The sequence below is a fragment of the Xiphophorus hellerii genome, chromosome 6 (assembly GCF_003331165.1).
Source record: "Xiphophorus hellerii strain 12219 chromosome 6, Xiphophorus_hellerii-4.1, whole genome shotgun sequence".
Classification (NCBI taxonomy): domain Eukaryota; kingdom Metazoa; phylum Chordata; class Actinopteri; order Cyprinodontiformes; family Poeciliidae; genus Xiphophorus; species Xiphophorus hellerii.
This window is the reverse complement of record NC_045677.1, coordinates 2,763,166-2,790,501: the sequence shown is the minus strand read 5'-3', so window position 1 is coordinate 2,790,501 and position 27,336 is coordinate 2,763,166. Positions and strand designations below refer to the sequence as shown.

At 37.8% G+C, this 27,336-nt stretch overlaps 1 protein-coding gene and 1 long non-coding RNA gene across 8 annotated transcripts in view; one reads left to right on the top strand and one right to left on the bottom strand.

Annotated features, from left to right (window-relative positions):
- The window catches only part of st3gal3b (ST3 beta-galactoside alpha-2,3-sialyltransferase 3b), a 76,424-nt gene extending 63,238 nt beyond the window's left edge, over positions 1–13,186 (bottom strand). For 3 of the 7 annotated variants that reach the window (XM_032565267.1, XM_032565268.1, XM_032565269.1), the window contains exon 1: positions 2,717–3,166. The gene's annotated coding sequence lies outside the window, so the exon portion shown is untranslated. Of the gene's footprint in view, positions 1–2,716; positions 3,177–13,087 lie in introns of those variants that run through there. The other 4 variants (XM_032565265.1, XM_032565266.1, XM_032565264.1 and 1 more) reach the window with 3 other exon arrangements.
- On the top strand, positions 365–18,576 carry LOC116721497 (uncharacterized). The gene is made up of 3 exons (XR_004339610.1): positions 365–695; positions 15,508–15,513; positions 18,542–18,576. It is a non-coding gene; the product is annotated as an uncharacterized LOC116721497 (long non-coding RNA).
- Positions 18,577–27,336: the final 8,760 nt, after the last annotated feature.

Genomic DNA, 27,336 nt, shown 5'->3' with positions numbered 1-27,336 from the left:
TTGATTGTTTTACTCATCTTATTACTCATTTAATCTTATTACTCATTTATTCTTTATTTCTATTTTACTATATATTAGATGTGTTAAAAGGTCACAGTTTCTGACACTGACTGCGGTTTAAGGGTGACAAGTTGTCTGTTCTCTGGAGACTTGTTTTAACAGGAAACTTCCTGACCACAATTTAGCTCACTCAGCAGCCACCGTTAATTGGGGCCTCTGAGCTGCACGGATGCAAGACTTGTGAGTTGAACAAAAGGACAATAGATAGGGTTTTTTTCTCACTTAACTATCCAAGAATAAACTGTTGATTCTGCAAGTAAACCGCGTACAACAAAAGGTCAATAAAAGTGTTATATGCAGTTTGTGGTTAAGGTGTTAACGCTTCGAGACTGCAGATGTTTCCATCAGATGACCTGTGTGTCACCTATGCCCCATTGTCAAGAAGAAACTGTCTGTACTTATTGCTTTATTGTTTTTTTCCTTTCTTTGTGTGGTTAATGATCTCTCCATTGGCTACGTGTTTGAGTCTGTATAAAAGGAGGCTACTGAGGCGACGCAGCCAGAGAGACTCTTTTGACACTCATGTGTGTTGATGACCACTGTGTGTTAAATGACCTTTCTCCAATTGCAATTGCTTTAATAAACTTGTATCTTTATTCTGATATCTGCCTCCTAGATTGATGTTGCTTTAACATGTGTTTATAAGGAAGCGAATCTGTCAACGGGATGCATTTGCCGAAAAGATTCTTTATCTTTTACTGTACGGCGTCAACTATGGAGCAACCTCAAGGGAAGCAAAAGTTTTCCGCAGTGTGGGACCATTTTGATCTCGCATTGGAAAATAACATATTTATTTTCATTTCGTTGTTTCATCCGGTTCATTCAGCATTATTTGCTGTTTGTTTGGACATGATGTACTAAAATGTTTTTAGATAACCTTTGGCACCATCTTGACACTGAAGTAGGCAGGCAGACCAAAAGTGCCACAGCTGATGCCATCCAGGAGGTGCAGAAATACCTTACAGACAGCAATATTTGCAGATGTCAGGATCTAATGACATACTGGCAGAAAAAAAAGACAATTTATCCAAACCTCTTCCAGTTGTCATTGCAATACCTTTGCACTCCAGCCTAATCTGTGCCGTGTGAGAGGGTGTTTTCTACAGCAGGAGAAGTTATCTCAAAAAAGCCTAACAGGCTAAATTTCAAAACATTGGAAAAACTTATTTTTTTGAATAAAGATTTGTGAAAAAAAAACCCAGTCCACAAGCATCCTCATTCCAAAACACATTCACTTAAATTTTCACTTTATGATACACGTTCACATTATTTATTGACTGTATCTAAGAATATCAAATATTTTAAATTTTACTTAAGATATGAAATAGTACAATATATAATACACAATAAAATGCAATGACTTAAATGTTAATGTATATTATAGGTCATCAAATCAGTCTGTAATCTATGTTGCCTGCAGGGATTTTTAATGTCCAGCAGGTGTCAGTATTCAGTGACACAGTACCGACACAGTATCAATACAGTTTTGCTATGGGTTGAAACGTTCATGACGCCTCATTTACCCATCACTATTATATTATTTTATAGCATCAACAGGAAATTTTATGACTTAACTAAACGTCATAACTCATGTTTAGCTAAGTGTTAAAACATTTTTGTTTTAAATCTTTCGTAAATACAGAAAATCTGAAAAGTTTGGGAACCTCTGATCTAAAACATTGGGGTCAGAGACCTTTGTACTCCATGTTCAGGGGAGGTAACATTTACGTTCTATGCTCATCAGCTGTTCAAACAACACTAATACAAAAATGAGATCCACAGAAACTGAAAATATAGTTATCAACTCTTGGGTCAGTAATAAAAGAAAAAGCATTTTGCTGCTTTTTTATAGGGAATGTCAAAATTCTAATCACATTATTTAACTATATATACTGTATATATATTATGTATAAAAAAGGTACAGTTTTTTAAACGTACCTTTTTCTTGCAAAGAACACTTAAATGTCCTGTTTATGAGGTGATGTCCGAAGGAACGAAGGAAAAAATAAACAGATTTATCAAAAAACAGCTACATCGTTGTTCAGTTTAACCTCAATGACAGTTCCCACACAATGTTTGGGTCTTCTGAAACTTTACAGTTCAGGTCATAACGAAGTCTCAGCCATTTACCTGACAAAAACATTCCGAGTCCGTTAGCAAAAGCAAACATAACGGTAACTTGCTTTACGGTCTAACAAAACGAAGCAGTTATTTTTAAGTCATAACAAAGACACTTGTTTTAAGTATCGTGCCTCGTTCTGTTCATTGTTACTATGCATGTGTGGTATACAAATATTAGTTTGGAATAATAAAAAGGAGGAAAATACGAGGCGACCGTTGTGCGTGAGCTAACCGCTATGCTAACGACGCTACGTTGGCACAGCATAAGCCTGAACCACCGGGCAGGCCTTCTACGTAACACAACGTTGGTGGAGATATTTTCTCAGCTGACATAAAAATGTTTCAGAATTTCCTTGAAAAAAGTCCACACGTATGGCCTATACCGAAGTCCGCAACATAAAACATGTAGCGCATCGGACAACAGGTAACCAGTCCCTTAAATCAAACTACAACCTCAGCTGCGAACAGAACGTAACGACGTCTTGTCCTCAACACCACAATTCATTGTAAATTAGTGACAGTCCGCGAACGTTACCTTTCTTTTTATTTGAGTCCCAGGGTGTGAAACAGATGATTCCTCAAATAAAATTATGTACAGGTTGAAGCAACCATGCTTCCCTTCTTCTCCGACACATTTTGGTAACATCTGTGGAGGTCCTTAGTCCATTAAGCAGAACAGGGCCAGCATGACTGCGCCGTTTCAGCCAGTCTCAACAGCTCTGCGAGAAGAGCCTTCAGAGATTCCCAGGCGCAGCAGCTTACTAAAGTCCATAAACAGCCACTGGAGTCACATAAGGAAGTTCGTCTGTGACTGACTTAAGATGCGCCCCTCCGCTCCCTGTTTTAGTGGGGTTTAGATCATCGCACCAGACCATCCGTTTCTTCACGAAGGGTATTACTCACATCAACGTTGCACTGCTCTTCGCTCAGTTTGAAAGCATTTATATCCAGCCCATGGCTCAGCCCCCTTCCAGCTATAATAGTCCTGGCTCAGCAGCAGGGAAACAGATCCTCAGACCTATAGCGCTTATTGGTCTACTTCTCCCACGCTACGATAGTATGTGCTGGCCAGCAAAGTTTTGTTATTGTTTTTTTTTTTTTCCTTTCTTTCTTTCTTTTTCATTGAGTTAGGGCGGGTGGGACCTGGCATGTTTTGTTTTAAGGAGCTGTTTATTAGCGTTGTAAAAGTGGCTCTTTATTGTGGTAACTAAACCATACATAAACTATCTAAAACATTTATTTCTTCTAAGTTTGATGCTTATTAAAGTTATAAGAATAACCACAAAATTCAGCCTCGGAAAATTAGAATATCGCATAAGATCACTTAAAAGATGTTTTAAACAGACATGTCAGATTTCTGAAAAGTGCGTTCATTTACATAAGTAACACTTCTTTGTTCGTCTCAGGTCCAATAGGTTGATTTCACAACAGACACATTCACTGTATTTATTCTAACAGAGAAAATGAAGTTGGTAGTTCTTCTACCCCACAGTCACTGTGATTGTATTATAGTATTTAACATAAATTTACATAATTAATCCACATAACTCAGCTCATGTTTAACACAATATATTACAATATAGTACAGAAAATAAAATCACAAAATTCAAAGACCCACAATTGTTAACTGAAACATTACATTGTATCAAAACTTAAAACATACTTAACAAGAGACAAAATAAAGTTGGTGGTCAACATTAGTCCAGCTGTTTCTGCCGCTATACATTAAATAAAATACAATAAATAACCCTAAACAAACTGGTTCCCAATGAAAAGTTAACAGTTGTAAAATTAAATACAGCCAGACATTTATCACGATAACAGTTAAAATGTTATACAATGACAAATTACACACAGAACCCTTTATGATTAAATTTATCTAAAATATGTTAAATTATAATTCTTGTAAGGAAAACAGTGCTGATTCTAACACATACCACAGTTACAGAAGTCTGTCACCATCTGTAACCGTGGTAACCCACTATGGTAAGCAAGATCAGCTTACCTTAAACCAATAAAATGGCAGGGAAAATAACTTCTTAAACAAAACGAACTTGAAGAATAAATAAACAGATTCTGACAAACTTCACATCTATATTAGTAAAATAAAACTCCACTGAATATGCAGCCAGTACTTGGTTTGGGCTCCCTTTATATGAATAACTGCATCAATGCATTGTGGCATGGAGGAGAGCCGCCTGTGGTTCTGGTGAGATGTAAAATAAAATCAGGATCTCTATGAAGCTCGTCAGCCGAAGGAAGCATGAAATGTTTTTTTTTTTGTTTTTTTGGGAGATGTGTCCTGTGGTCTGAGGAAAGTAAAATTGAGGTGTTTTTCAATAATGACTTCTGTTAGAGAAAAATGAGGATGTTTGTGAGCCTAACAACATGACAGCTGTGAAGTTTGTGGGGAAGACGCATATGATTCTTTTGTTGTTGAAGGGACAGCAAAATAAATGATGTCATAAAGAACGAAGATAATATGAAAATCCTGAAGCTACCTCTCAAGACATCAAACACATAACCACAAATCAGTCTTCCAAATGCACAATGACCCTAAGCATACTGCCAAATTAGTAGCAAAATGCCTTGGAGTGACCATCACAAAGACCTGATCTCAGTTCCATAGAAATTTGGCAGATAGAACTGAAAACAAGGAGTTCTACAAACCTGACAGTCAGTGGTGGTTCTTGATATAGGCAACATGGGCAACCATCCAGGGTGGCATTTTGTGGGGGGTGAAATGGGTCATCATTCCCCAAATCCCCCCTTCCCACTCTCTTACAACCTGAGGCTCTGAATATCAACAGTACCCAACAACTTCATGGAGAACGGTGGGTGATGGGGAATGTGGGGGGAGCAGAAAGGTGGTTCGAACCATGTGAACAACATTTCGAGATAACAGTTGTCATTAAAAATAGGATTTAGTGTTGAATTTGGGATTAATACTAGATTATTTAATTGTTTAAACTGTCCTGACTAAATTATTTTGTGGGCAACTGTACACAATCAAAACTGAATTATGGAGTAGCAAAACATGTTTGCAAAAATTATATCAGCATAGTGTGGGAGACTGATTTGTCCATGTATAGTGAGCTTCATATTCTGTTACAGACTCAGTCTAGAGGCCACAGTTTGAAGGACCTCTGCTCAAATCACTACATTTCCATTGATCTTAAAGTTGTGCAAATTGAAATCACAAAAATAAATTTGCTTTGTGGAGACACGGCAATTTTTACTAAAAAAAAAAAAAAGGATTTCGCAGTAGGATGAGATGGGCTTATCAAAATTAGTGTATTGCGCAAAACTGCAATGAAAACACTTTTTTCCATCACACAAATCATGTGATAAACAGCTGGATGTTACTATTGGTGGAAAAGACGAAGAAGACAATAAGTGATAGGTGGATGATGGTGCAGCATGTTTTTTAATGACTTATCGCGTGAGCAAACTTATTCATATGTAATGTTAATTGTGTTTCATATTTAATGGAAACAATGCAATTGCAAAATTGCGTTTTTTATTATTATTATTATTTTTGCGCACTGGAAAAGCAGCCACTGTCAGGTGTCTTAATGCAACAGCCCACTGTTTCTGACAACCTTCATTCCAGTTGGCTTTTTAGTACATCACAACCCCAGGTAACAGCAGACTGCTGTGCCCATAATCATGTCCCCTCACTCTCTTGCTCCTGTTACTCTTATTTTGGGGTCTTCCTTTACATATCTTGTTTCTTGATCATTTCCTGACATTCACAAAGCCTTTGTATTCTGCACAAGCAGCTGTCGTACTAAGAGATGACGAAACAGTGAGGCGTCAGTTTTCCGTTTTTACCCTGCAAAGAGCGTCTCAGAGTAGCACCCCGATCTATTAATATTGAATCAAGCAGGAAATAGAATCTGCTCACCCGCTGTTCTCCAGATGAGCTCAGGAGATTAGGAGCAGGAAGGAGAATGACACATGAGGCAAAACCTGAGATGCACTCATACACAAATAGACTTCTTTGACTGAATTGTCACAGGGTAAAAAAATAAAAAAATAATAGCAGCATTTGCTCTCCATGGGGTGTTAGTCGATCAGCATGGTGAGTTATACAGCTCATCCACTTTTAGGGTATGTTGTCCAATGGGGTACAATGCATCTTCAAAGTGAGGAGCCACATTCATTTGCTCTCGCTGTTCAGGTGGTATTGTTTCCTGTCAAATCTCGTCCAAGTTTTACCCATTCACTGCATCTGTTGTGAAAAGCTTATTGTGGGAAAAAGGCTCAACTCTGAAAAGAAATATGGTTCTTTCTCAATGAAATTGATTCTATTTCACTCAATTGGCTCATCAAACCTCTTACTGACAACCCAGGAATCTCTTCATTCATCACTAGCTTGTCGGTCTTCCTCGTTAGTTAAATAACCTAACCTCAACTAGGCTAAGCAGACATTAGTAAAATCAGCATGTCATGTCATCTTGAATATTTGTACAAGGATGATCATTAAGTTTTATTATTTGTGTTTAAAGAAGTTGCCAGTGTTGGACTGCCTGTTGACAGACACCTCATTGGATGGATCCCGGTCGATATTTACTCATGATCATATCACATGGTGGAAACACAGTCCTCTACCTTCTATTTCTGGGAACCATACAATAAAATTATTTGCTCTGGGTTTCTGTATTTAAACTTGACATCTATACCCCCAGGATCATCTTGAAGCTGTAGCATGAAACTTTTATAAAAAAATATATATGTTTTTCACATATTTGCTAAAACTGTCACCATGTCGTGACAATACAATGACAGATAAAATGTGAAAAGACCGATCTCCTTCACCTCCTCCTGAGCTACTATTGACCGTTCCAGGTCAAAAATGGCCAACAAGAGCCAGAAGGAGGGTCTTAGGGCTGTCAATTAACCTCGTGTATGTGCTGCTACATGTGCTAATGGTGGAGAAGCAACTTACCGTTCCAGGAAAATTGTTTTTCCACCATCATCAGTGGCCATGCTAACTAGCCTTATCATTCTTGGCAGATTCTGCTATCAGGAAGATGCTGTTGCATAACAAACAACAAGAGGGAGGAGTGAAAATTTGTGAGCAGCTGGTATCCAAGCACTAGAAACTAGACAAAAACTACATGGTAAGATTTTGTGTTTTTACACTTTACTGTCAGATGTAGCATAGTGTTTAGATTTGGGAAAATAGATAAATAAATTATGGGATTGTTTCCCTCTTAAGATAACATTATATAACCAAGACAAGCATGTAAATGCCTGACAATCCATCATGCTGAAAAGTTTGCTCCATGTTGGATCATTCTACATTCAGATTTGCCTGATAACTGGTGAAAACCTACTATCAGCACAGACAATTATCACTCATATTATCACATGAGGTGGATAGTAACAGTGCTATGGGACATGTAACATCTGAACCTGCACTACCATGGAGTGTGGGATATGTAAAGTCTCTGACTACAGCAGGAATTTCATATAGTGACTGGACTGGAACAGTTAAAGCACACCGTGTGCAATGCTAAAACATACAATTTGCAATTTGCATAAGTAAGACGAGACATATGTACAGTAGTATAGTATATGCAATACCATACCAAATAAACCATCACAGTAATGTGTTGCACTGGATGAAATGTACCGCGGTACCACAGAGTGTGTTTTTTTAGATGTGTCTCTGCTCTAACACAGCTGATTCAAATGGTCCAACTACACCATCGACTAGTTTAAGTTTCTGCAGAGGAATGCTAACAAAGTTTCTCACAGATCTTTTTTTTCTTTCTCTCATCTGTTGCATATCTTCTGCTGTGTTTGGAGTCATTGCCCTCATGGCTGAGTGCACACTCTAGCTAATGGTGTCACATTTAACTTCAGAATACTTTTGTACACAGGAGATAAGGGTTGACTCAAAGTGCAGTAGCTACTAAACAAGCCCAGATAATCCTCCCCATCCGCTGAATAAAAACAAACAGTTGACTAAATTGAATGAATAAAACTGTTGATTTCCTTCAGTGACAGCGCCTACAGTTTGAATGGAGCATGGGTTTCCCTTAAATACCGCTCCAGAAGCTCACCAGAGATCAGAGGATGATGGAAACAGTAAATAAATGCTTCAGAAGTTGTTATTGTAGCTCATATAATTATAGACCCATTCATAGTCACGCTTAAGTCAATTGGAATCCAGGCTGATAGTGACTACTGGCCTACAGGCTTATATAACTTTGCACAGCTTTATTTCAGTCTGAGATAGTAAATAACAGCTATTCAAAAGCTCAGCATCAGGAAGGAGGCTCACCGGAGGTTGGAAGCAACTCAGTAAAATCTCCTCCTGACCAGCAACCCTTTAATAAACACAAAGACTGAGGAACAAGTTCTCTGAAAATCTCTCTGGAATCTGACATTTTGCCTTTACCACAAGTTCTAAAGGTTCTAATCCCTTGACACCTTTTCCCCCTGTCTTCATTGTTCCAACGTTCATCACATCTAATTAATGTTTCTGCACCACTACAGCTTAACTGTGGCTAAAAGAATCATTAACTGCTGTAAATGATAGATGAGGAAAATGCCCACCTAGGAAGTAAATAAAAGGATCCTGCACATGTCCCTTATTCAACATACAGGAATATGTGGACAGTGGAGCAGAGTGGGATAAAGTGGAGCATAATGTTACAATAATGATGGACTTTGTGTTGGTTTATGCACCAATTAGTGTGCATTTTTCACAACTTTCAACAGTATGCAGTGCTTTGCAAAAGTATTCACTGATTCAGTTCCACATCTCCCATTAATGTTTTCAGGGAAATTGTCTATGTACAGAGTTTGAATTCCAATAAAAGTGGTTCTTGGATTGGCTGATTCCAAGAGCCAGCCAATGTCAAGCAACATTGTGCAAGGTATTTCAGCTTTCAAGGTTGAAAGTATTTTCTTTTGAATATTTTTCATATGTTCTACGAAATAAATCTGTGAAGACCCGTTGTTTTCTCAAAGACTTTGGAGTTATGATCCACAGAAAAATCAGCAAACAGGCAAATCCTGTGGCTCTACAATAAATGTCTTTAATCACATTCCAGAGATGTAATCCATAAAACTTTCACCACAAAGTTGGAGGTGTAAGTCACCACAAAGGTGTAAGTTGTTGTTAGCTGGCGTCATCCACTCTAAAACAACTCTTAATGTGTGTTTATGGTCATTGTCCGGTTGGAAGTCTCACTTATGTCCAGATTTTAACTGACCCACGCCGTTACGGTCAAACTGGATCGATTATTCAAAACAACTTAGAGACTGTGATGCTGATGAGCAAGAAAGAAGCACCTAGATGCTACAATTATCACTTATAGCTCAATCAAAATGTGAAGCTGCTTGCATGAACAAACCAAGTGTTTGTAGATATAGCTTTGTATACATTTCAGGACCACCTTACTTAAATACCTTACTTTTGTAAAATGTTTTATTTAAATTCAGTTGCTATAGTTCCAGTGGGAAACTGTATTCCCATTGGAATACAGAGTTGGGTATTCCAATGGGATCAGGATGATCACCAACATTAAAACTTGTTTTTGACTTTAAAACATTAAACGTGCCTCCGCCTCAACACTATTAAAACTTTATGGAAGCCAACCAACATTAAATGAGTTCTACAATATCTGTCAAATGTGCCGCAGACTTGTTAACAGCTTACCAGGATGTGGTTTCTTTGAAACATCCTCGGCACCATTTGTCTGAATACATCATTCCTGGCTCATGTAGATCTCGTATGTGAGCCTGTATGTATAGTTTTGATCCTGTGCATTCTAAGTAATATTTGCGCGTGCAGTTAGAGTTTATAATCATTGATCAAGCTTCCATTAAAAGAAGACACCAAACATGGAGAATTGCCTCACTGCCTTTAAACCACAGATCAGAGATATCTACAACAAGACTGCTCGACTAACCTTCCGCTACTGGAGAGATAAGATGTATTTTCAGTTTCCTTATGTGTTATAGTGACATAACAAATTCTAGAAACTAAACTCACCCCAGAAAATGTATAAATTTTTCTATACTGAGAAAAAAGAAAAGGAGACTTTACCACATAGAAAATTCACTGGGATGTAGGAGTATTTGTTCATAAACTCTCTTCTGCTCTGAACTTACTACTGTCTAAAGTACTAGTAGTTTAACCCTCCTGTTATGTTCGTTTCTGAGGTACAGCAATAATGTTCGTGGGTCAATTTGAGCCGGGGAGTGTATAATCATGCAATAGTGTCAGAAACCAAAAAATTCCTCCAAAACATTTTTGTATCTGATTATTAACTCCTATACTAACCATTTCAATCAATATTTGTGCAATGATGTTTTTTTATTTCTCAGAAATTAAGGGTCAATGACGACAACCTACTCATTTACTCATTTGGACATAACAAATGGAATTTACATTTTTTATGTCCACTGAAAAAAACCAAGACACAAAAAAACAATAATTTCCTTGAAATAGATCTTTGGTAATTTTTTTTATATTACATTTTATTTTATTTTTTCAATGGGTGATCTTTATAATTGAACTTGAGATACACATACTGTTCAGGATCAAATTGACCTGCTGATTAAAATCAAGACAAATGAGTCATGCAGAGAGTATTTATGTTTTCCTCCCTCCACTCAGTGTGGGTGGAGTTTGTCCACGGGGACAGAAAAGATTCCCGTCAAAAGTTGTACGAACACCTGCTTTCTCGCAGTTTCCCCGTGAAGTAAAGAGAATAGTGAGAAAGTGGGCTTGTGTGTGTCTGGGTGTGCACATACTGTATGTGCATGGTGGGGTGTGTTTGTGTGTGTGTGGTGAAATATGGTTCAGAGCTGCAAGGAAACATATAGGAATGGACATTTTTTTAAATCTTTTTTTGCACTTCAACTTGACTGTCGGGTCAAATTGACCCGAACAGTATCTATGTAAAAAGTAGATGCAGGGGGAGTTGCAAATGTGTAAAATGAATACATTTTCAATTTATCTGTAGAGTGCACCTATTAAGACAAATAGAAAAAGTTTCATGCAAAAAAAATACTTCCAACTATTTAAAAAAAAAATTAAACTTTAAAACGGGTCAATTTGACCCGCAACATAACAGGAGGGTTAACTAGTTGTAGCGCATCTCGACCATGTTGCCAGTTTCCCTCAATGTTAGCTTCTTTCCTAGCTATGTGTTTTCGAGCAACACTTTTTTTTTTTTTTTACAGCTTTATTACCTCTAATATCAAACTGAACTGAGGCATATTTTTTAGAAGCAACTCTCCAAATATTTGCATTGGCTTTTCATTTATAACATCTTAAAACAGATCTCTGGCTCACCTGGCAAGGAATGTCAATAAAAATGTTCTTCCCTCTTTTTAATGGATTGAACGGATCAGACTGCAGCTTGGGGATAAGTCATGTCTGTCTCTCCTCTCCCCGGCTCTTAAAGGGTGGGGCTGCTCCTCACACCTGCTGCTAATCTGTAAAGAGGACCAACAGGAACCTGTTGGTCAGTCAGCAGCTACCAGATTGTCGAAAGCGGTTCCTGTAAAAACCTTTTTCTTCTGCTCCTTCTGAGCTCTAGTATCCGTTACACGTACTCACCTCATAATTTCACTTCAGTCCTTTACTTAATTCTTCGTCAGCTCCGCCTCCATACTGATAACCTGGAGCGCCTTTCAGCCAACTCAAGAATCCGCTGCTGTCCTTCAGTTGAACACACCGTTTACCTCCACCTATCTTCCTGTCTGATCTCTGGCTTCGAACTACTTGGAAATCAGCAGGCTGTCCTGGAGCAGAAGCCACAACAACCAAGTCAGACTCCAACCAACCTGAACTTCAGCAATTCCCAGGGGGCACCAGTAGGGTGGTTTGCCCAGGGTGCCAAAGAGGCTAGGACCGCCTTTACAACCACTCCACAGTCCACCACAATTCTTCAACTTCTTCCCTATAAAAGATAATTTTCTAACTTTACCAGTTCTTTTGTTACTAAATATATAATTTTTTTTAGAGATGCACAATAAATCAGCATTGGCATTGGTATTGGTTGATATTAGCCATATTCTTCCTGTTTACGCTGCATATTTTTTGTAATTAAAAAATATGTTTTTTCTATATTTGTTAAAACTGTCACCATGTTGTGACAACATGTTAGATCATCTCTGAAAAGAAGCTCTTCCACCTCCTTCCTGAGCTATTACAGCTGTCTGCTGTCTTGGCCAAAAACAACCAATCAGAGCCAGGAGGAGGGGCTTAGAGCGAAAAGTCATTTCTATAAATATTTATGTATATGATTAGTTTATTTATCGTGGAAGAATTTTCTGTTAATTTTTAAAACTGATATTTTCTGTAATTACAGCAGTGCTTTTCCTGCCAAACGATGAAAAAACTGAATCTGAGCTCAAAACCGGAACGTCTGAACATCCACCATCAGTAAAGCCTCTCACTGTTCTGGGAACCATTTTCTCCAGAGCTTAAAAAGCATGTGAACTTCAGCAGAGACAAGATTCAAACAAATAGTTTAATCTCATAAAGGAATTCCTTATTCCAGCAGCAAGATTATTCCAAGGCTAACCGGGCTAGCGTTGTGAATTTGTTCTCCATAAGCCATGATAAAAGCTACTTTTTTTGTTTCCGTTCTCTTTCTATTTCAGAGGCAACACAGCAGCATGACCACACAGACCAGAGAAACAATCTCCTCCTGTAAAACAGTATTTCAATAACATCCATTATCAGGACTTTACTGGATGTTCTCACGCCTCGTCTTCCAAAAGTACACATCATCCACTGAAACACACGCCTTGTTGCTGCAGCCTTTATTCCTCTTCCTGAAAAGGAGCAACAGCTCCTCCCTCATTTTCAATCTGCAGTTTTTCAGCTGCAAGCCATTATAATTTAAGTTGAAATATTTTGGAATATTACCTTTTCAGCTGCAGCTCAATTCTTCCTCCAGAGTCCTCATTCAAACCCAAAGAGCATTGCTGAATGACTGAACTCTCACCAGGCTGGATGGCCAAAAACAAACAAAAAAAAACTAACAAGATACTGTTTACTTGCTCAGTGACCTTTCAGTACTATGCCACTAATAATTAACCAATTTGTCAGTTACAGATAGAGCTGGAATCCAAAATAAAGGAAAAGGCAATGTAATCAACGTAGGAGGAGATGAACATGAACACATGACGCCGGTCTCTACGGCAGGCTCCAGTTTATTTAAAAAAATGATTTCATACATGCAGACATAGTCAGCAGTGTACCCACATGCTTTACAGTGTGAGTACACTGTAAAGAAATCTTCTGATCTTCATTACCCATGTCCTCAAAACATTCTGCCAGTCAGAAGATTATCCCCCATCATGACAAATATGATATTCGCAAGAATAGCTTTTTATGCTGTTTTTGATAATGAACTTTTACATCATGTTGCTCATTAACATGCGCAAAACACACAAATAAACTACAAACAACACTTTGTTTCACTTTCTATAAGTCTGCTAAAAACTATCCAAAATATACAAAGGTTTCTTAAAATGTTCTCATAATCACGTGACATTTCTAAATATGAAACCTTTACAAGTCTCTTCACTCCCTGACAAACCTCAGTGTGTTTACTGTGATATTATGAGACAGACCAACACGGCTTTGAGAGTGTGTATGGAGTGGAAGGAAAATGATTCAGTGTTCACTCAGATGTACAGTGATGTGTATTTGCCTCCCTTGATTGATTTACCCACCAGTAAAATTCCAACAAAACATATCAAAGTTTGTGAAAAATGCAAAATTACAAACTTAGACTTATGAGTACTTCTGCAACGCACTGTACATTAACGTGCATCTACTTAGATTTAAATATGTAGGTCATTTTATGAAAAATGATTTGTCTCACTACCACACTGTCATCATTTGGAAATGTTTCTGTCCTATCTGCAGAAGGCAAGAGCTGGTGGTTGTGGGCCAGGAAAACACCCTGAGATTATTGAGACGATTATGGGCTCAGTCCATCATGTGAGGACTTGAGTAGAGCTGCAGTCTGCCTGATGAAGTGGGAACAGCCTGAAACACGTTGGAATGAACGCTAAACTTAGTCTTGACAGCAGCAGCAAACGCTTTCAGAATAGTTAATGTGGGGAAACAAACAATGCAGGCAAATGATTACAGAGTGCTTCTCGGTATTTAAGCAGAGTTAAATATAGAGAGAAGGAAAATGTGGGCCAGTGAAGTTAAAATACAGTGAAACATCAGTTAAAAGTTGTCTGCTAAACCACTAACTGCTTTCTGTCACCCGAAAGCCTTAATTGTTAATCAGGCTGAACTTTCACATCCTCAAACCTCTAGACTCTTTGTCTCCAGCCCTGATGGAAACACACATGCACTTCTGCAGCGTCGTGACTCATGAGTGTGTGCTTACATTTATTATTTCCTTTACAGTGCTTGATGCCTGATCTGCATAAAAGAAATTCAGAGTAGCACTTCCTGAAAAGTCTCATTATGTCAAATCATGAGCAAAATGTACCAAAAATGCTGTCTGATGCATGATATAAGATTTCTGTGTTGAACTTGTGGAGAACTATTTTCTGTTTCAAAAAAGTACAGTCTTATCCAAATTACATTTAATATTCTGGAAAATATTAAGCGACCACTTTAAATGATCAGTTTCTCTGATTTTCTCTGATAGGTATGTGTTTGAATAATATGAGCATTGTTCTTTCATTTTATGAACTACTGACAACATGTCTCTGAAATTCCAAGCAAATATTTTTATTTATTTGAAGAAAATGAGAAATGGTCAAAGTAACAAAAAGATGCAGTGCTTTCAGACCTCAAATAATGCAAAGACAACAAGTTCACATTCATTTGGAAACAATGCAAATTTTTTTGTAACTCAGGAAGAATTCTGAAATCAGTGTTTGGTGGAATAAGCATGAGGTTTTCAGTGGGGTTCAATGCAGTGGGCTCTTTATTTTTTCCAGAGTTCTATTTGCAAATATCCTTTTTTCTAAAATATTTGAAAGAAACGCATCTTGGGAAGTGGAAATGCCTAGTGCTGCTTGACAGACTATTGGCTGGAATATGCCATTCCTTTTCCTTGAAGGTGATTGGCTGTAGCTTTTGAGGGGGCGGCTAGACATTGCTACAGTAATTAAAATGTACTCCTTTGTAACAATTCCATTGTCTTTAAGCACTTGGAGTCTGCCCTGCTAATGGTTTGGATCCTAGTAAATCAATCAAACTCCAAAACTGTTAAAGATTTGCTAGCCAACATGCCGCTATTGTGTTTACATAAATAAAATTCTGAAAACTACTCGGAAACATAAATTGTAGCGCAAAAACTAGCTAGAAAGTGGTGAGTGCTAGCTGCTAACAGTTGGTGTTAAGCCTATTTTATGAATGGGGACTTCAGTGTTTTCTTTGGCATGGTGGAAAATGTGGAGTTAGCCAAAACACCCAGTAGCTCAGCCCAGATTAGCATACTCTCTTTTACAGAAAGAAACTAAGTTTGTGATTCCCCTGAATAAATACTCCCAGACTGAAAAGTCTGTTTCCAGGAGTTTTCTAAAAACCTTTTCACTTACTCAGAACTCTAGTAGGCTATATTTTATAAGGAAGTGAGGCTTTTTTATGGTCCTCTTAAAATAGAAGTTCCGAAGTGCTTCATCGTAGAAGCAATAAAATCCACAGTAATATAAATTGATTGTAACTTCATCCAAGGAGCAGCCATTATCTGTTCAGCGAGGCTCTGTTTTCTGACTGGGTTTTATATAAATGCATGTGAGCCCACTTACTGTATGACAGCTATAAGCCACACAGCTCTGAGTCCAGCTCAGCAACAAACACTAACAGATGTTCTACCTTTGTCTTCACAGGAACCTTCGAGAAAACAGTGGTAACGTTTCTGGTTATAACACACCCAGAACACAAGTTAGTGGCAGGTAGAAAATGAATTCTATAATATTCACTGTAGAAAGTTCAAACAAAAACATACCCAATGAAACTGGGAAAAACCATAGTGAAACTTTAGGGCTCAGCTTTTAGAAGAATTTTAGTTGTCAATCACACAGAGGCCAAAAACTTAGTTTAGTTGAACCAAGCTGTGAAAACTCATTCACAGCTCATCTTTCGTTTCACAGAGGAAGGGCGATGCTTCCTGTGCAGGAAAGCAACAGACCCAAAAATAATGCTACCACCTGTACTGAGGTAATCTCTACTTGTACCACTAAGGGCTGTATCTGATCTCATGTCAGCATGAGCATGGCTGTGATTTTGACTGTGCGAGAGTAAGGCAGGTAGCGGTGAATATTTGTCAAAGGTCAGCTGTGGTGCTGCAGGTTCAAGTGTGAGCAATGCATGGTGAGCTGATTATCTCATTGTGAGAAATAAATCACACCCACACAGGCCGACAGATGCAATTCTCTCCAAAGTAATCATCTAAAAAAAAAGTATTTATTTTTTTATATATAACGTATTTTTGAATTGAATTTGAATTAGAATGTCTCATGAAGGTCAATGTTATTTGACCTTCATGAAAGGCACATTTTCTTGCTGTTTTTCTTTGTACAGCATCTGACCTTCAGTCTGATTCAAGATGTGCAGTTGCAAACTTCCATGGCTGCATCATGCTTAGTTTGTCATCATTAATCCTCATTTCATTTTGCTGCACCCGCTTATTGAAATATCAACATTTTTCAGTGAAATAAAGTCCATAATTCATGGCCAATGTACCTGCTTCTAAAACTTTTGACTTATCACCTGTATTATAGTGCATTTAGTCAGTAACTATATTGCACTATATTGGTTGTATTTTCAGTTTTTTCCCTATTTTATGATATTCTTCTGTCTTTTGCTGCATGATATTCTGTTATTTGATGTTTTGTGAACAGGCCCTTGATGAAAATGAGAACTTATTCTCAATCAACTTAACCGGTTAAATAAAGCTGAAAACAATGCTTGAGAAAAGCATGTAAGGCTGCACACTATTGTGGCAACAAGTGCTGTCCTCAAACAGTCGTGCTGTACATGTAAATACTTGCCTAAGAACTCTGCTGAAATCGAGTGTTTTCCTCTTGATCATGTGGTGTGTAAAGATAGCTTGGGAAACACCAAGTGCTTGTTTGAATTCTGATTGTGTAAGTTTGCGCACTTACAAACACTGAACACATGAGTTTTGAACTAGAAAAAATAAGCCATTCAAAACCCCTTATTTGCAGTCGACAGGCAAAGTTTGTCTAGTTGGAGGTCTTCTGCTTCCTCGTCTGAATACCTACAGCCTCACACCAACTAGTATGAAATTAGTATAGAATTGTATGTAACTTTTACAAAAATATGTTTCTACATATTTGTTAAAAATATCATATCATATCATACCATGTCATGAGAGTATGATATAAGATAGATAATTTGTGAAAAGATCAATTTCCTCCACCTCCTCCCTGTGTTACTAGTGCGATCTGCAAAAATGCCCCAAAAACAACCAATCAGAGGCAGGAGGAGGGGCTTAGCCCTGTCAATCATCCTTGTGAATGTGCTGAGAAAAAAACTCACCGTTACAGTAACTGTCATGGGTGGCTATGCTGACTAGTCTTAACATTTATGACAGAATCTCCTGACAGGAGAACCTACTGTATATCGTAGCAGAGAGCGAGAGGGGACAGAGAGAGAGGACAGAGAGAGAGAGGACAGAGAGAAGGACAGAGAGAAGGACAGAGAGAGAGTGGACAGAGAGAAAGAGGACAGAGAGAGAGGGGGACTAAGAGAGAGGGGACAGAGAGCAAGGGTGACAGAGAGAGAGAGGACAGTGACACAAAACAGAAATGACTGAAGCTAATGACACATTTGGAATAACATAAATTCATCTAAACGAACAGGATGAATGTCGTTTTTGTTGCAGTATTTTATGAGAATGTCATGTTGAACTGAAATTCTACATCAAAAGCTTCCCTTCACATGGTTTTAGTCTTAGTCTTCATTAGTTTTTACTTGGTTTGCGCTCGTGTGTCCTGTGCAGTTCACCATGCTACTGCTTACTGAATGGTGTGCAGCAGAGGAAGTCTGGTTAATCTGTTTGGTGTAAATGTGATGTGAGCTGTCAGAAGTGGAACCATTAGAAGGCTGAGTGGCTCTGCTGTCAGTTTACCACACATCTGCTACAAACTAAGAGCTTAACTAAGTAAAGTCAAGAATGCTGCTTCCACTTGCACTGTTTAGAGGACAGGAAGAGCTTAGCACAACCCAAAGAATCAAGACCCACAAAACACACCAAGCTGAACAGCTGCAGGAGAGTAATTATAGATTAGTAAACACACAATCAGACCAGAGAGGTAAGACTAGAATGAGTTCACAGGTTCATTCGAGGGAGGAAATAATGACTGGAGAGCTGAGATATCAAATTTTATTTTCCATATTAACAGAGGTTTTTGTCCAAAAGTACGTAATTTCTCACAGCCGTCTGCTCCCTAAAACCACCCATCCTCTGGCTGAAGGACCTGCTTCTGGAAGTTGAGTAGTTGGGGCAAACACACCCACGAACTTTGGACCAGTCACACAATAGTTATGCATGGAGAAGGGGGCTTGAAAAGCTTGTGACAATAGGGGGTGAATGACGAATGATGATGATGAATTCGCACACAACTTTCATACAGGTAACCTCTTCCACTTTGGTATACCACTATCCTCTGTAAACTGACATGGACCTAGCGCCACAATTTGCTGCAGACAAGCTCCTCCCGCAATTTCCATCCAGGAGTTAGTAACCATTCACCAATCTTAATTTTTTAATAGGAGGTATTTAATGAATAATTATATGTAATTCTTCATTGCCTCAGGTAAATGTTTCTCAAAAGTATCCACGTCTCCAGCAGATACAAAAGCCGGATAGTGGAAGCGGACTAGTTGCATAAAGCACAGTAACAATCCCTCTGATAGTGCATCAGTCAAACTGCATCAAAGTCTATATGAGTCCATATGTAGAAGACGTTGCTGTGTCACTGCACTTTTTGCTACCCTGACCTCAGTTTGGATTTTTTTTTTTTTTCCAGATGGATTACGATCAGAGACAGCATCAGTGCTTGTATTCAGGAAGTGCATTTTTCACATATTCCATGCCCAACTTTTTATAGACCCTTGGAAAAAGAGCAGAGGCATAAATTGAGTTATGGAGTTAAACTGAAAGGCCTTTGGAGGCGTCTAAGAATAAAAGTAAAGTCCTTTCCTTAATCTCAGTCTCTGTTCTCTGAGTTGTTAATTGAAGGTGTTTCAGATGGATGTTTTTAACGACTTCTTGTGTCCATGGATAAAAGTATTCATACCACTTTATTCACATTTTGTCACATTATACCCAGAAACCTCAATGTAATTAATTGTGATTTTGTGCCATAGACCAACACAAAGTTGTACATGGTTGTGAAATGGCTTTCAAAATCATTTCTGCAAATTCAAATCTAAACTGTGTTTGGATTGATGTTCAAAACCTCCGTATTGCTCAGATGAGATTACATAATTGGTCAATTTATTTGTTTAAGACTCAAAATAAACAGTTTTGGCTCAGGTTGAGACCCTCATGCCTTTATTTGGGATTTGGGTGAAAAAACTTGAGACTTAATTGTGCCAAAAAAAACTAAAAAACTTGGTCTTGTGTTCAGATGTTTGCAGTTTGTCACACAATCTGTGACAAACTTCTTTCATTATTAGGTTTCTTAAATGGCAGGAATGAATGCCAGATTTGTGGATTGTGTGACTAATAGATAATCTGTCAACAAATTACTCCACCTGAGCTGCAGATCTCTGTAGTTCCTCCAGAGTTACTACAGACTTTGTAACTACTTCTCTGATTTAATACCCTCCTTGCCTGGCCGGTGAGTGTAGGTAGAGAAATGTGTCCTGGTGGGTTTGCAGAAGTTTCCTTTCTCCACCTTCACTGGATTTTATGTGGACGTATCAGAGTTAAGAGGGTTAGATTCAAATCCATGACACGCAATTTGGAAAAACATGCACAAATTATTTGCAGTTTGCAGTTATACACTGTTGTGTTGGTTTAACCTTGTTGTGGGAAAGAAAAACAATTGCCAAGCGCCAGAGACAGTCTGTGTCCTGAGAAGCTGAAGAAAACAATATCTAACCTTGGGTGTGTTTCCGAGAGGTTCAGTTGGTGAGAGCACATAAGCATAAGAACATAGCGTAACATGACTAACATATCATGAAATATGTAATGATGCTTAACCCACCAGGCTAAACATCATTTGTACATTTTATATAGGCATTTTGCACACCGGTAATGGGGACAGTAAAGATGTATCCAGGGGGAATGGGGGGGAGGGGGATGTTGCACACCAAATGTGATATTCCTGCAGCTTTGCATTGGTCTCACCCTGTTATTTCCAAATTATGATGCTTGCTTCTGCACTTCTAAATTTTTGTAATTTTTAAAAAATTTTAACACCAAAACATGCTGGGCAGTGGTGGACTGCCATGCACCCCTACTAGCAGGCTGAGCAGGTTTTCTGAGGAGAACCCCTGAAAATGCTCTTTAGGCTGTAAAAATGAGAATGCGAAACATTTAAGGGGTCTGGATTATTTTTCAAGGTACTGTTCTAGTCCAGTGTGATTTTTTTAAATTTTAATTATTATTAGAACTTTCCACATTCTTTATGTCTATGTTAGTTTCTAAAGCTACAAACTGTAAAATCTAAATCTAGACCTAACCCTAATTCATCCATCAGTCAGAAACAATAATCCAACTTATTTAGCTCATGCTATGATCTGTGTAAATATGTGGAACAGAACAAACAGCAACTGTTGCTGCAGGTCAGACATGTTGCCTGCTTGGGGATTAATGTGATATGAGCCCCATGTGTCTGACCTTCATCTAGTTCAGTTATTGATCAAATACTTTTATAAAATCCCCATGTAATTATAAATTGCCTTATACATAACTTCCATACATAAGAAATTATGTATGGAATATATACATAATATATTGTGATAGTTGTGTCATACTATCACAAACTGTGATAGTATGACAAGCAAATGTGAAAAAATATGTATTTTTCACATTTTCTTGTCATACTATCACAGTTTGTGTGGGTGTGTGTGTGTGTGTGTGCTTGTGTGAGAGATTCTGTTTGCACAGGAACCAAAGCTGTTGCCTTCTTACTGAAGACAGGGTGTTTTGTAAATCAGACACCAGAGCTCAAAGTAACATGAGCTCAATCATTGGACCAGCATGTGACGTCTCTGCAACACATTAGCATCCAGCTTGGAGTGTCAGCTGGCCTGCAGTGGGTACTGATGGTAAATGCCTGAACTTGTACAGCGCTTTAGCCACAGCTGCCCTGCAGCGGGCAGACAGACAGAGGCTGCCATGCACCGGCGCCGTCTGACCAGCAGCAGGCAGGCCGGCTGGAGAGATGGACAGAGCAGAGGTTTGGTTACTTGACACACTCCTGCCACTGCCGCCTTGTGCTGTTGGCCGGGGCTCACATAGACAGGCAAGGTGAAACACAGGTAGTGTTTTATTAGTTTATTGTATGAACAAAGGTTTAAGACAAAACAAGACAAAATAAACAACAACAAAAAAATCTGGCAAAATAAAAAGCAGTAAAAACCAAAGGATACATATGAGGGTCTGGTTTTTATCAGGAGTATTAACCCTACATGTATAAAGCAATCAAACCACTTGTGTTTGATTGCTGTAATGCCAGTAAAGATTTTTTCAATAGATTATTGAGAATAAATAAGTAACATAATGTTTGACAAGACATGTTTTTGATCAAATTTAAACAGATGCATATCTTTTCAGAAGTGCCTTTCTCCTTGTCCTGGCTGAATAAAAAATTATGTTAAATCTAGAAAAATCTTGGTCCAAAGTGTTTCTGATTAAAACAGTGTCAGTGTGTGTCTCAACGTCATTGTGTGTTTGTGGATTTGCTCCAATAGGATGAACTGTTTGCATTTCTGCCGGAAAGCAAACAGTTTGTCCTATTTGCTTTCATCCTTTGCTCCGTTTAGGAGCCAGAACTCAGAGATCAGATCCTGGTGAATCAGGTTTCATTTGCAAATTGATTTTCTCAGAAACCAGAATAGCACAGTAAGTCAATAACAGTGAATAACTCTGTCTTTACTTCCAAGACGAACTGGGGAGAATGTGAGGAACTGACTTTATGAGACACAAACACAAAATTAGTAGCAGGCAGACTATTATTGATCATAACTTTTTATTTAGTGTTTTATTTTATAAGTCTGCTCTGACCAGAGCTGTAACAGGGATTTTCTGAGGTCCTAAAAATGTCTTAGATCTGTTTCGGTCCACAGACAGCAGGACTATTGAACCACTGCAGAATGAGGTAGAGTGTCTTTGAGGCGAAGAGGTTTTTTTGCCTCTACTCATGAAAACTGAACTGCACTGCAAAAACACAACATCTTACTAAGTATTTTTGGCCTACTTTTTGGTGCCAATATCTTTATAGACTTGAAATATGACAAAAATGACCCATAAGTAACTTTACAGGAAAATATGGGAGCTTGTTTAAAGTCAATAATTCATTGATGAAAAAGTACTAGATCAACTGGCAGAATATTTTACTAAGAAAAATGTCTTGATATAAGTAAAATAATTTGCCAGTGGAACTAATACTTCTTCAACAAGACTAAGGAATTGTTGACTGTAAAAAAGCTCCTATTGCTAAAAGTTACTTTTAAGTTTTATTTCAAATGAACTAAGATATCTGCACTAGAAACTAGACTGAAATACTTTGAAAGACTTTGTGTTTTTGCAGTGCTCTGCTGTTACTGAACGCTTCCTGAAATCTGCGTCTGTCAAACTTGTTCTGTGAAAATAGAAAACTTTAAAGGTCTGAAGTCAAAGTAAGCATCTAAGAGGAGGGCGTCCAGGGTGAAGATGACTGGCATGGGGTTAACTGGAAAAATCTGAAAATTTTTGGTTTTGTACGTCTCCTTATATTTGTAATAAATAGTTACTCGGGGTTATTCTTGGTGTTTCACATGGGAAGGCCATTGCTGCTAAACCATGATATACCAAAGTCTTGATTGTGAATACTGTAACCATAGACTTTCTCTTTAAATAATAATATCTTAATGCAAACATTACATTAAGATATTATGTAATGTTTATAAGGTTACTTATAACCTTATAAGGTTAACCTCATAAGGTTAATGAAACTTCATTTAGATGAATAGTTGTTATAAATGCCACTGGAATGCAGAAGACATTATCTTTGCTTCCAGTCTTACACAGACCAGCCGTTAGATGATAAACTAATCTCTAGGTGAGTAAAGTGAGGACACTACAGCAAGTAAGATATTAACTGTTCAAAACATGTCTATAGAATCCCATAAAAAATAAAGAGAAAAAACATCTGAATCATCTCTCAGGATGATTTGATTTGGGTTTATTTATCTAAAAAAAAAAAAAAAAATCACTGAGATCCTACTGAATGGGACATGCTGGATATTTACGTGAATATACCTTTAACTTCAGACGTTTATTGCTAAAGCAGACTTTGTTGAATCCTGTCCTCCGGCGTCGGTGTGGTTTATTTCAGAAGGTTAAATCAGAGTAATGTGGTCTGAGTTGGGTCGAATCCAGCAGCATTTCTGAGGAAACTGGCACACTTCTCAGCTGAATTCACATGACCACAGCACATCCTTCACAATGTCCCTTTATACAGTCACTTTGTTCACAGATGCACTGCAGCCGGTCTCAGCTCAGGAGGATAACAGCAAATGAAAGGTGTCTGATTAACCATGTCAGCAGTGAGCCACATGTTTCACTCAGGCTGAGAGGTGACTTTATGAAAACAAATGAAGCCATTAACCTGAGTGAGACATGAGAAGTAACACTTAAAGGCTTTACTTGAATCCAGAATTGAATGTCATTACATTAATGGCAAACAAGTATAAAATTCTAGATCCTAATATTTAACTGCTTGTTCCTCCATGGCAGCAATAGCAGTCATCAAGTGTTTGTTATAAGTGGTAAAGTCTGCTACAGCACTGCCAGGCCCACTCTGTTTTACAGAATTATTATAATTCAGACACACTAGAAGGTTTCTACATGAGCAGTCAATTTAAAGTCATGTTTTTTTTCTTCACCTTACTATTTGGGGTGTTTTGATATAAATCTGGAGTCACTTGGCGCACAAAACTTTACCCACTCTTGTTTATCTAAAAGGCTCGGTTAGTTTTATGCAACATCCACTCAAAAGCTCCACTTTTGGCTGACACTGGCTTAGAAAAAAATATTTTTTGGAAGTTGTCTATGTTTTTCAACTGAATTAGGACTATTTTCCATCACTGGATCCAAAACTGACATCCATTTTTCTCAATCAGGTCAAGTTTTTATTATTTCAGACAATAATTTCTCTTTGAAATTAATAATGTAAGTAATTAAGAAGAATTAAACAGACTAAATTAAGATTTATCAACATATGTATTTATCAACACACACACAGACACCCCCTCCCCCCCCACACACACACACACACACATATATATATATATATATACTGTATATATACTGTACATAGCAAGTAGTTATTAAAACTACTTGCTGTGTTTACTAAAGCTGTTTTATTATTTCAAAATTTGCTTGATGGGAAACATGTAAGAGGAAGGAAAAAGCAAAACAGAAGAATCTGTAAATACATCAAGTTATCTGTCCTTTCAACCAATCTAAAGTGTATTCTGTTATCTACTGTTGCTCTAATCTTTAACTGTTTAGATTTGTAAAATGAAACCTGCGACCACACGCAAAGATTTTGTCCATGTGGTGAAGCTTAGAAATAACTTCTGAGGGCAGAACAAACCCAGAAAATGACGTGGTAGATGCTTCCTTGAAAGCAGCTGCTTAGAAATTCCACAACTCTAGAAACTGAGACCTCAGTGTTATAAGTAAAATGCCTGAACTCATGTCTGTGACTGAAGCGAAACAGATCAGTATCATGAAACCACAACATGCCAGCCATCAGAGGAGGGGAAAACCTCTGACGTGTTTCTCTTCCCGGGCCACTCAAAGGAACTCACAGTTTTGGCCAAAAGTACACAAGAAAGCGAAAACTGGAGAGATGTGGGTATTTTTTTTTCTTTCATTCATTCTCCATCTGTAGAAACTGCTACACACTTTTGAGGAAATCTTATTTGATCAACAACAATGCACAGAGAAAACATCAACTTTGTAAAATATAGGCAAAGAAGTTCTATTCCAAGTGTTTTTTTTGTTGTTGTTGTTAGACTTAAAGTTGTATATAATATATCAGCATACATTGTTTTCAATAATAATTACTGAGAATCAATCAGAACTTTATGCAAATTGTAGCATAAAGATCCAAAAACTCCCCAGGGGGAATTTTTTAATCCTCTGTTCTTTGTTAGCACAAACTCACGTTTTTCTGTAGATTCTTTTGAGGCTTCAACATTTTTATCATGCCTACATGTATTTACAGTAAACTGAAGAACAGCTAACAAATACAATCCACAAAGCTATGATTACAGGTGCACTATTTTCTAACATTTAAGATAACATATCTCTCATCTGGACTTTGGATAGCTGATCCCCAGATGTAAAACTAAAGATTATAAAACCAGTTTGGTTTCTGCTGTTTCTATAGTTTTCAATATTTTAAAGTATTCAGCACTTAGACATTTTAAATCATGTTCTATTTATATTTATGGTGTTGTCTATGTTAAATATCTTGTTTGACACGAAAAAGCTGACCCGCCTCCCTGTGACCACATCTAAATAAAGTTGATTAATTGCTTTGACATTCAAAATATTCTTATAAAAAAAGAGTCCTCTATTTATTTTCTCCCTCCTGAATGAGGGAGAACAAGAGAACATGCGGATGTGTCTTTCCTTTTTAATGTCACAAAAAACTCATTTAAGAAAAACCACAGACAGTTTGGACCAAAGTATTCGCTCATCTGCTTTCACACATGTAAAACCTGAGTGGCATCCTGACAGCTTCAACTTCTCTGCGGAGTCAAATACAAAACACGAGACATATAATATAATATAATATAATATAATATAATATAATATAATATCAGATACAAGGAATCTTATCTTGGACATGACACTGTGAAACATACAGCAGCATTGTGGGATACCTTTGACAACCTTCACAATGCACTGAAACATTCAGAAACTCAAACCTGCAGCTTAACAGAGCAGATCCTCAGATTGCAGTTATTATTTGTACTGTAAACAAAACCATGCAGGGACAGGTCAGAAATCCTGAACCAGATCAGATTCTGCCCTGAGGACACAGTTTGGTGTACAGAGTGTGATCTTCCCATTGGCACCAAATAAAGACGTGCATACTGTGTTTCCTCGCGCTTCCTCTCCCCAGGCTCTGTAGGTGTTACAACACCGACAACAGGAAGTGTTTGTGAGATATTAACAACATGGTTTCCTACATTTGGTTCAGCTGACAGAGTTGCACTTGTCTCCAAATACTGATGTACGTGAAACTGCTGAATTTCCTCTCCAGCTGTCAATCACATTTAGACTGACCTTTAGGGAAAGAAAATGAAAGTCCTCCATGTCTTCCAGTTGTCATACTGTTAATTATTTAAGAAAAGCTTCTTATTGAATCTGTAATGGTCAATAAACCAACTCTATTTATAGAACACCTTTACAGCCACTCAAGTTGATTAAAGTACTTTTTAAATTAGATAACATGGTGAAAAACATCACGTACATATATATAAATATACACGACTAGATATGAACAGCTTGTCAAATTGATTGATCTTCCAGATTGAAACTGAGCCAGAAATGTAATGTTCAATCTAAATAAATTGTATCAGACTTCTCTCCCCTCACTGGAGGACCTGCACAGCGACTGCTGTCTAAAAAAAGCACAACACATCACAAAGGACACTTCTCACCCTGGACATTCTCTGTTCACACTGCAGCCTTCAGGCAGAAGATGCAGAGCAATCAGAACAAGAACCAACCGTCTCAGAGACAGTTTTTACCCGATAACAAAACTAAATGCAATCAAAAACAAACATTAATCATCATGAATGATGGATGTGAGAATGTGGCTATTCTTATTTATTAGTTTTTTTATCAGTTATTTGTTATTTATTTCTTACATTGTGTGTGAATTGTGGGACAATTATTTTTTGTTTTTAAGCATATGCACTGACTGATGGCA